Source organism: Cyprinodon tularosa, unplaced genomic scaffold (genome assembly GCF_016077235.1).
Source record: "Cyprinodon tularosa strain WSP-4 unplaced genomic scaffold, ASM1607723v1 ctg386, whole genome shotgun sequence".
In the NCBI taxonomy this organism is placed as follows: Eukaryota; Metazoa; Chordata; class Actinopteri; order Cyprinodontiformes; family Cyprinodontidae; genus Cyprinodon; species Cyprinodon tularosa.
The window spans coordinates 11,591-22,726 of NW_024039103.1; the positions used below are offsets into that span (position 1 = coordinate 11,591).

The 11,136-nt window shown below is 34.5% G+C and overlaps 1 long non-coding RNA gene across 1 annotated transcript; it reads right to left on the reverse strand.

The window, feature by feature from the left end:
- Positions 1 to 9,583: 9,583 nt before the first annotated feature.
- On the reverse strand, positions 9,584 to 10,766 carry LOC119791306. The gene is made up of 5 exons (XR_005281835.1): positions 10,524 to 10,766; positions 10,363 to 10,426; positions 10,105 to 10,158; positions 9,871 to 9,897; positions 9,584 to 9,764 (listed from the first exon to the last, which is right to left on the reverse strand). It is a non-coding gene; the product is annotated as an uncharacterized LOC119791306 (long non-coding RNA).
- Between the last annotated feature and the right edge of the window lie 370 nt (positions 10,767 to 11,136).

An 11,136-nucleotide genomic window follows, 5' to 3' on the forward strand; every position in this document is an offset into this window, starting at 1 on the left:
TAACCAAGATTAATATTACACTGTCTAATTTTCACAGGCAAGTTTTACACTTTTGGAAAATGATATTTACCCACAACTTTACCCCACATGGATCTGTAGTGTGGAATAACAGGTCAATATTGATAAATAGAAAATCTATTTTTAAAACTGACTGGTATGAAAAAGGTATTTTATTTGTAACTGACTTAATGGATAGTAATGGTATGTTGTTAAATCATAGTGATTTCACTAACAAATTTGAACTGAACTGTTCTTGTAATGAATATTTAAAAGTATGTAGAGCTATCCCTGTAGCTCTGATCCATCTCATCCAAAACACTCTACGATACTCAAATGTCACTTCATCTTTACCCAAATTAAAAATTGGAGAATATAGTGTGACCGATTCAAAGTGCAACAATGTTCTGCTTGTGACTGCCTTCAAATCTAAATTATTTAATGATTACAATAATAATATCTTAATAAAAACAACCAATTTGTCTATAATTGAGAATGCGTTCTCCAAGTACGTAAAATGGCCAATTTCACCAAAAGTTAAAGAAACTCATTTCAAAATTTCTCACAATTTTTACCCAGTGGCTGAATTTTTGCACAAAAGATTTAAATTTGATTCAGCATGTTGTGTTTTTTGTGATGGTCCAGAAGAATCCCTTAATCATCTTTTTTTTTCCTGTCCCTTTTCTTTTAAACTATGGAGCGACGTTAAAAATTGGTTATCCCTTAAAATTGATGACATTCCTGAGATAACCATCACCCACATTTTATATTATATTGATGGCCTTGATAGTAAAATATCTGACATGGTTGATATTATCTTTTTACTTGTGAAATATCACATACACTGCTGTAAATGGAGAGGTTCTACTCCTTGTTTTGATTTTTTTCTTAACCAATTTAAACTTTATTTCACCTCACTGAAACTTTTGAAATCTGTTTCTGCAAGAAAAGTAACTGCCAGTATCTCAAGTTTTCTTTTGTTTTAAATCCCTGCTCTATTATTATTCAATTGCCTTACTGTTTTATGTGCTTGTTTTTAGTCTTAGCCCCTTGTTTTTTTGTTTTACTTTTTCTACCTATGTTGTATTGTTCTTGCACCTCATCGAGAATTTGTATACATTTTGTTCAATAAAAAAAAAAAAAAAAAAAAAAAAAAAAAAGACCGGTGATGCATTCACGAGCGTCGGATAGCTATGATGCATTCAGGAGCGTGGGACTTTATACATACAAGGAAAGAGACATAAACGGAACAGAACTTAACTCATACAATAATGTATTTGTTCAGAAACAGCGTGGGCTTTCTGAAAGTACTGAATGCTCTATAATTGTATTTCTGTTATTTTTTGATCATGCATATCCTCCAGCTTTTTATTCTAAAAAACTATAATATTACAGCAGCAAATTATCAACTATTTTTTTAAAAGCCTGTTTAAAAGTTCCAAATGAGGCTTCAGCTCATTCAGTGACAATGGTGCTGTCATTGATTTACAGGCAGAATTTGCATTTGCTGAACCTCGTCCTTTAACTACTGATGGATATACAGGAAAACAGTCATACAAGTATCAACTCCTCAACTCCTCTCCTTTTTTTATTTAAAAATTCAGTGTATTACATGAATGCATAAATACCTCATTTTATTTTAGTGTTAAGTTCTGTTTAAAGTAACATATCATTAAAAATGTCTCCGGACCTTAACTGGTTCATGATTTTCTTTATTCGGACCCCGCTGATTTTTAATTGGTTTCCGCTGGTTTAATGATGATAAACATTTATTTCACATCATGTGTGCCATCCAATGCAGATCAATGGCGTCATCCACATCTAATGAAAACTAGGGTAATTGGATGAGTCATATAACACAAACACTCATTGGTTAGCTATTCGTCAAAGGAAATCATCAGAAGCAAGCAGCTGTTCTTCAAACTGCAAACGTGAATTGTCTATGCCATGCTACAATGTCGGATTCAGAAAAAAATCTTGAAAGGTCGGACACAGGCAAGAGTGTATCCGGAGATGGAGACGGAGCCTAACAAGACCTCCCTCATCCTTGGCCCTATCTCAAAGAATTTTTCCAAATTGTTGAAAAATGTAGCTTTCAATTCATATAGTGGCATCTGGCTGTTTTTTTTAAAGGTTACTTTATACTTTTATATTTTAAGTAGGTTTTGAGCACATACTTTTCACTTTTACTTGAGTAAAGAGTTAATACTTCAACTTTTACCAGAGTGTTTTCAAACTGCAGTATCTATACTTCTACTTAAGTAACAAATGTGTGTACATTGAAATTCAGTGGCCCTTATAGACTAAGTAACATGGCAGGTGAAAAATTTTTGCAATATATAATTAGGATGGACAATATAATGAAATGGAAAGTTGAACCTTTCTCTGAATGCCGAGGCTGGTCCCAGAATTGCGATATGCTCTAGCTATGTATATGCTTGTTTTCACAATGCCCTACAGAATCCAGCTGTTTATTTCTATCCAAATTATTATGTATTTAAATGATTTGCTATTTATCTTGCTTATCTTTCTGTAAACCACATGTGGTGTTTTGGTTGAGGTGGGTCAATAATTTAAAACATTAGATCTCCAAAACAAACAGAAAAAACACATGGTGACAATAACATATCATGAGTCTCTCTGGTGGACACCAATTCAGTTGCATTTTGATGTTGACATCTTATGTCTGTTGATTTGTTGTGATATTTCAGTTATGTAACTATGTAAACAATCTGGTGCAGTTGATATGTCATAATACTGAAATTTCCATATCCGGATTTTAGTGACAGTACATGATTTGAATTCCAAGATGGCAGCACCCGAGAAAATATCTATCTAGATGTGCTTTGTTATAAAATTACTAGTGATGATACTTCAGGTTTGCGCTGATATAATGTATGAAACAGAGAATTTTCTAGCTTTTGTTTGACTTGAAGCCTGTTTGTAGCTAATTCTGATAACCTGTTAAGTTTAAAAAGACGGATTCAAAATGTTTTTAAATGTTTGTTTTTTTTAAGGAAAACCCTGAGTTCCAGGAGAAAACCTTGTAATAAGATGAACTACTAGAAAAAATAATTATTGAAAAGAATAAAAAAAAAAGTATAGAAACTAATATTATAGAATAGAACAGAAGAGAGTAGAATAAAAAGGAATAGAAAAGAATACCATAGAAAATCCTTATATTATTATTTTTATTTTACATTTTAAGTTTGTTAAAAGAAAACTTAAAATGCTCTTTTTATTGATTATCTATGGCTCGTCCTGTAATTTAGCTATTGTTTTCCAACAGCTGAAAAAAATGGAGTTGAGATATTTTTACTCTTGATGCTTGGTTTCTTTTTGTTGTGAAAAACATTCAAGAGTAGGAAACTTTTAACAGATTTCCGTGTTGAGGCGTGAATTTTGGCTGAACTGGTTTCTGCTATTTCTGAAACAGGCTCCTCTGTGATGATCTCTGAATCAGGACTTTCTGGTGCTATCAGGATCATTGGAAGATCCTTGGCATCTTGGAAATTCTCAGACTGACAAAGTTCTCTGATGATGCTATAATCTATGGCATCTTCAAACACCTCGTCTTCACTGTCTGAGTCCTCTTTTTCAGGAAACTGTGCATCACCATCTATGGTATCTTCAAACACCTCATCTTCACAGTCTGAGTCCTCTTTTTCGGTGAATTGTGCATCACCATCTATGGTATCTTCAAACACCTCATCTTCACAGTCTGAGTCCTCTTGTTTGACAAACTGTGAATCACAATCTGGGTTTTCTTTCACCATCTGTGAATCATGATCTGGGCTCTCTTTGATAACATTAGAGCGACCGAAGAACAAAAAAGCGAGCGGATTTTGAGCGTAGTTCTCCGTGGATACACAATCATTTGTTTCACCTGTTTCTGATGATTTCATACCCATTCCACCTTGAGAGTTCTCAGATGCTGCTACGATCTCTGGTTTTAAAACAAATTCCTCTTTGACAATCACAGACTGAGAAGCTGTGGCTTCATTGTCAGTTTCAGAATCACAGTCTTCACAAGAAGAACCAAGCTGTCCCAAACAATCATTTATTTTTTCCTCAGCTGCTGCGAGTTTCTGTTTTTCTGTTTCTAAGACCCCTGACAGTTGTTGAATGACAGATCTTGCAGATTTTAGCTGCATACAGAGATTTCTTATTTTGACTTTGTCCTCTATCTGCCTGAGAATCAGTTTCTCATTCTCCTTTGTAAGACAGTCCAGCACCTTCCATTGTTCTGCTTCAGTCTGTTGTTGGTCTTGCATGTCAGGATCATATTTTCCACTTTCTCTCTCGGCCAATATTCTCTTTTCCCTCTCCTGCCGAAGGAGAATGATACTTGCGTCCAGCTTTGATCTAAGGCATTGGTTTTCCTTAAGAAGTTGGTTTATTTCATGAAACAAACTTGATGTTTCTGGGTTGGGCATGACGACTGGATTAGACTGAATCCCCTGAGCATTATCTGCAACACCCTGCTCTCTGCCTGTTTTATACATTTTCCGGAAACTTTGAGATGTTGAGGGTATTTCTTCATAAAACTCTGTAAGATTAGAGGCAGATTGGTGTTTTTTGAGCTTAAAAAGAAATTTAGCCATCTTTTCAAATCCTCTTGTTTCTTGACAAAATGTTTTCTTTTGTATCCTTTTCTAGCTGTTTAAAGACCAGGATATGTTTCTCTACAAATAACTTTGTAAGAGTTTTGGGTGTATCTAAAATCAGACTTTCGAAATGCCTACTTTTGCTAAGAAACCTGTAAACGCGTCCACCTCTTCCAACGCCTGGAACGAACTGGTTCAGGTGCCCGGCGCAAAGCTCAATATATAGACGAAATGTGACGTCATCGTCGGGAACGTTCCATGCACGCCCACCCGTGGAACGAACGTTACAGAGAAAGGTCAACGCCCACTTTTTAAAAACAAACGCAATTTCTATTTAATGTTGGTTATTTTTCTGAATATGCGAGGTATTTTAAAGTTTTTGAACCTGGTCTCACCAAATATTATAACTCCACTATTAAATATTTCTATCTTACTCTTTTTCTAACAACTCTGATGAACTGCTATGAAGAAAAACAGAAGGAAGCGTAATATGTTTTTTTGATCACTAGAGGCCAGAAAAGTATTACATTCTGACTTTAATTCAATTTCATGTGTATATAAAAATAAGAGACATAAAATAAAATAAATCAGTGTTTTAAGCTCATTAGTAAAAGGAAAAGGATCGTTTGATATTTACTGTTTTTCACCAGATATTAAACTTTATTGGATACATTTTTCCCCCCCAAAAAATTAAAACAAAGAGAGGAGAAATTCTAATTGATCCAAGTTGTATCAAATAGTCATAGGAAGGAGTAAAATTATTTGAGAAGGGGAGAGGGAAATCTAGTTGTCTCGTCTGAAACTGTTGCCCCTGTGTCCCTGTCCCGGATTAAGTGCTTACTATATTACTTTGGAACAAAAACCTGCCCAAGATTCCCTTCAAAGTTGAGAATTCTCCCATTCTGAGAAATAAAAATCAGAATTTTATGGTGTTTGACAAAATAAGATGGTCTTTGCTTTCTGAGCTTGAGGTAAGATTAAATATTCTTTATATGTTTGGAAGCCTTATAATTATAGTTTCCAAACTCACGTCGGCTATCACTGTCACTATTGTTTTGTGTGAATAACCAGAGACTACTACAAATAAATCAGCCGTACCTCGGACAAAATATTTGGATTTAATGTTGTTCATAACACCCGTACTTTTTTAAATGAATCTACCAAATAGTAAGGAGTAGCGAGTAACGTTAGTTTTAAAAATGTAAGGAATAGAAAGTAGAGATACTTATGTGAAAATGTAATGAGTAGAAGTCAGAAGTAGTATGAAGGACCAACTCTACCATATTTAAAAATAAATACAGAAATAAATAAATGCTCAATAAATGTATAAGCATACAATTAATTGCCAACAAAAAAGTGAGACATAAATGTATATAACTCTTAATTAGCTTCTTTATTTATTTGCCTTTGTAATATTTACCTTATTTATTTTTCTGTCCTTTATCATCTTCAACTTTATTTTTTAATTACTTATATTTTTAAGTATTTATTTATGTGCATGTTATAATATTTTTGTCTGTTTTATTCTTCCTTTGTATTGTTTTACCTTGGTTATTTCTTCGCCGCTGTTTATTTCTCTCTGTCCTTTTTACATTTCTCTCTGCCCTTTTTACATTTCTCTATGCATTTCTGCCTCATTATGCAAATGAGGAGGGTGTGTGTCCTAGAGAGTCAACTTCTGCTCATTGGTTGGCTTGGCGGCCCATCTTCATAACTCACAGAGCTCAGAGTACTAAGTTAAATGTTCTCTTTTCTGTTGCTGTTGTTCAATTAAAGTATGTTTTAAGATCATTTGAGGCGAGAACCTTATACTTTTAAGCATCACCATATGGCCCATTCACAGATTTAATGCATAATTTAAAAGAAAATGTGACGAACTTGAGAGGACCGTGGCAACCAGCAAAGCTCCGAAGCTGACGGCAGCCAGGTCTATAGCCAGGCTATGATGGCGATTTTTTGTTGTATTTGGCAAAGTTTGGCAAAGTCCCTACTCAAGTTCTAATGACTTCAGACTCGACATCAGACTCTCCTCCTGTAGATTCGACCGATGCAGTAAAATGCTAACCAACACGCTTCACACACGGCTATGCCGAGAGAGGGCCGCTGCAACAAAAAATCGCCATCATCACCAGCGATTCTTCACACACAGCTATTCCGAGAGAGGGCCGCTGCAGATGGGCTGTGATTGGACCTGGCTGCCGTCAGCTTCGGAGCTTTGCTGGTTGCCACGGTCCTCTCAAGTTCGTCACATTTTCTTTTAAATTACGCATTAAATCTGTGAATGGGCCATATGGTGATGCTTAAAAGTATAAGGTTCTCGCCTCAAATGATCTTAAAACATACTTTAATTGAACAACAGCAACAGAAAAGAGAACATTTAACTTAGTACTCTGAGCTCTGTGAGTTAAGAAGATGGGCAGCCAAGCCAACCAATGAGCAGAAGTTGACTCTCTAGGACACACCCCCTCCTCATTTGCATAATGAGGCAGAAATGCATAGAGAAATGTAAAAAGGGCAGAGAGAAATGTAAAAAGGGCATAGAGAAATGTAAAAAGGGCATAGAGAAATGTAAAAGGGCAGACAGAAATAAACAGCGGCGAAGAAATAACCAAGGTAAAAAAATACAAAGGAAGAATAAAACAGACAAAAATATTATAACATGCACATAAATAAATACTTAAAAATATAAGTAATTAAAAAATAAAGTTGAAGATTATAAAGGACAGAAAAATAAATATGTTAATATTACAAAGGCAAATAAATAAAGAAGCTAATTAAGAGTTATATACATTTATGTCTCACTTTTTTGTTGGCAATTAATTGTATGCTTATACATTTATTGAGCATTTTTCTATACACATGAAATCTAATTAAGGTCAGAATGTAATACTTTTCTGGCCTCTAGTGATCAAAAAAATGTATTACGCTTCCTTCTGCTTTTCTTCATAGCAGTTCATCAGAGTTGTTAGAAAAAGAGTAAGATAGAAATAGTTAATAGTGGAGTTATAATATTAGGTGAGACCAGGTTCAAAAACTTTAAAATACCTCGCATATTCAGAAAAATAACCAACATTAAATAGAAATTGCGTTTGTTTTTAAAAAGTGGGCGTTGACCTTTCTTTGTAAGGTTGAAGTACACTTCGCTGCAGCAAACAGAAAGGGGCGGGGACGGACCACTGTCAGTCTCATACCTTATATGGAAATGGGACCATTTCATTCCGGAACTGACGGGGGCGCTAGTGACACTATTTTCTGTACCGACCGTTTCATAATAATTATAATAATAATAACGTATTTTATTTGACAACGCCTTTCAAAACACCCAAGAACACTTTCAACATTAAAAATACTAATTAAACAGTAAAGAAATGGCTACAAAACGTGATATGTCACGTGGCATGTCTGTCACGTGGTATGTCCCTTTTTTATTTTGAAATCTTTATTTAAAATTATCTTAGTAACAAACAATCTAAAATAAGCAACAATAAGGAATCATTATGGAGATGTATTTATCTATCCTTACACCCTATATATCTCTAAAAAAAGTCATAAAAAATAAAATCAATATTTTGGAGACAAATGTACATTACATTAAGAGCACATTTATCCATCCATTAATTTTTATGAATTATCCTCAAGTGGGGTCATGAAGGCTGCTGACCCTGGACAGATCCCCAGTCCATCGCTGATTAAGAAAACAGATATAAACAAATACATGCTGGTACTGAAGTTCAAATAATATATTTTGATGTTGTGAACGGTACTCTTAAAATAAATAAGTTAAAATCTAAAATATAATAGCCTTTGGCTTATTTAATAAGAACTAGATGGAAAAGAGGTTTGGTCTGTAAAACATTTAGTCGACAATTTTGGCCAACTTAGTACGTCCATTCATGGTGCACTTTTGTTGTTTATTTGCCAAATATTTTTTCTTATCATTCTAATTGTGAATATAATTTACAAACAAACCAAAGGACTTTTGAACTTTTAACAAGTGCCATTCGGTAACTAGAATATACTTGGTTGCAGGTGACCTGGCTCAATTATTATCATTATTGACCATAATGTCTCCTATAAGGACTCCAGCTCAACTAGTAAACTGACTGGTGTCCCACTATTCCATTTAGAAATACCATATTAATTTTATCAATTGCAATAAATGAACTGCACTCCAAAAACATGAATATCCAATTGTAGGAAAACCCAAAGTGATTAATTAAAACCTTAAATGTAGCTTCAACCTGGAAAGACTCGCACAGAAAGTAGGTTTTAGAAAGTTCATTTGACAATAATCTTCAACTTTCTGATCCCGGCAGTAGACACTGTACTGGTAACCACCAGAGAGAATGATCTTTTTTCTACATGAAAACCTTTTTGAATAAAGTCTGTCTTCATCTCACCTGCTCAGCCAATCACCTGCTCAGGTGCCTCCCTCCCAGCCTAACGGCGCCGGTCTCAAGTCCTTCACCCTTCATAAAGTCCAGCTTGATGTGTGCAACTGCTCCTCACCTGAGCTTCCATCACCTCCACCCTGATTACACCTTCGCTTTGCTCGTTTAATCTTATGTTTGTATCTGAACAATATGTTTCTGCAACTTATTTTTTATTACATAAAACAAGTTGATTCTAACTATTAAAACATAAACAACTTGTCTGTATGTCAGGTTTGTAAAGAAAATTTGTATTGATTCCAGTCATTGTTCAAAAATGTATAGGAAACATTGTATATTGCAAGTTATTAGCTTTGCTTGCATTTAAAATTTTCCAATTGTTAAACAACGCTGTTACAATATATTTACAACTACTTTATTGGTTCTACTGTCTCTCCAACAAATTACAGCCACAATGTAACTTTGTGGAAACGACACCATTTCTATGAAAACTAAATGATGTAAATCAACTGAGCTACAACAAAAGGAACTTTCAAAAATGTAAATAATATTGAAAGAACACATTATGAAAAAGGAGGACTGCACAAGTCAAAAGGTAAATATTCTTTATCAGAAACGATTTCAAATGGCATGTCACAAAAAAAACTAACAATATGTGACAGATTGTGGAAAGCAACTTATATTTTCTTTGAATTCAATGTTGGCACTCAGGGCAAAGTCCAGGTATGCCATCACAGTAGTAACGAGGGTACTCTCCTCTCCTCCGCATCTGAAAATAAAAAAAAATAAAAAACAAACAAAATAAAAAACAGGTGCATTTCAAGACTGTAATACAGGAAGAATGGATGATACATATGATTATGAATGAATCTTACCTGTAAGATTGGCGGTATCGTTTCTACCTGCATGGTGAAGAGCATTAAACAATAATTAATACTTTATATCTCTCAGTATCTTATCCTTTCATCTCTAATGATATAAAAAAAGTTGTCCAAATAATGAATTTTAATATAAAAAAAAAAAAAAAATCATTTAGGGTTTTAGTCTCATTTGCACATAAAGATACACAAATCAAAATTACTAGTTATGTGTAAATTTAAAAAATGAACCTCAATTTGTGCCTCGGCTCCTTTGGCATAGGTGTGGTCATCAGCACACAGAGTCTGTAAAAATACAGATATGTTCTAAGTGAAAGATGAATGCAAATCCAAATAACATCAAAACTGCTTCAACCCTTTTAATTCTTCTATACTGATTTTCTTTCAGACTTAAAAAAATAAGCATAGAACAAAAGTACACTGTGAATGGACATAATACAAATTCTATGACTTAAAACAACAAAGTGATGAATTTTAGCTACAGCTTACCTCACATTTTGCCCTCTCATTAACTTTTTTCCGCTTTCTCTCCTTTTGTAGTTCTTCTCTGGACCTTTTAAAAAGGACAAATTGAAGGTTTTCTTAAAAAACTGAATCTAGAAAACGTATTAATTTACTATGTGAAAAAAATTTTAAGAAGGTAAAATTACCTTTTGTTGATTTTGTGGGTTTTGCATTATGGATCGTGTGCCGAACACCAGTGCAAAAACTTTTCAAACTTCTTTCTTTCTTCTTCCTTTCCTCTTAACCCCGCGTCTTTAAGGCATTTATACTAGTGATTATGAAAATAGCGCCCCCTTCATTTCCGGAATGCAATAGTCCCATTTCCAAATAAGGTATGGGACTGACGGAAAGGTCCGTCCCCGCCCCTTTCTGTTTGCTGCAGCGAGGTCCTTCTCGTAAGGTTCGTTCCACGGGTGGGCGTGCATGGAACGTTCCCAACGATGACGTCACTTTGCGCCGGGCACCTGAACCAGTTCGTTCCAGGGATTGGAAGAGGTGGACGCGTTTGTAGGTTTCTTAGCGAAAGTAGGTATTTTGAAAGTAGATACACCCAAAACTCTTACATAATTATTTGTAGAGAAACATATCCTGGTCTTTAAACAGCTAGAAAAGGATACAAAAGAAAACATGTTGACAAGAAACAAGAGGATTTGAAAAGATGGCTAAATTTATTTTTAAGCTCAAAAAACACCAATCTGCCTCTAATCTTACAGAGTTTTATGAAGAAATACCCTCAACCTCTCAAAGTTTTCAGAAAAT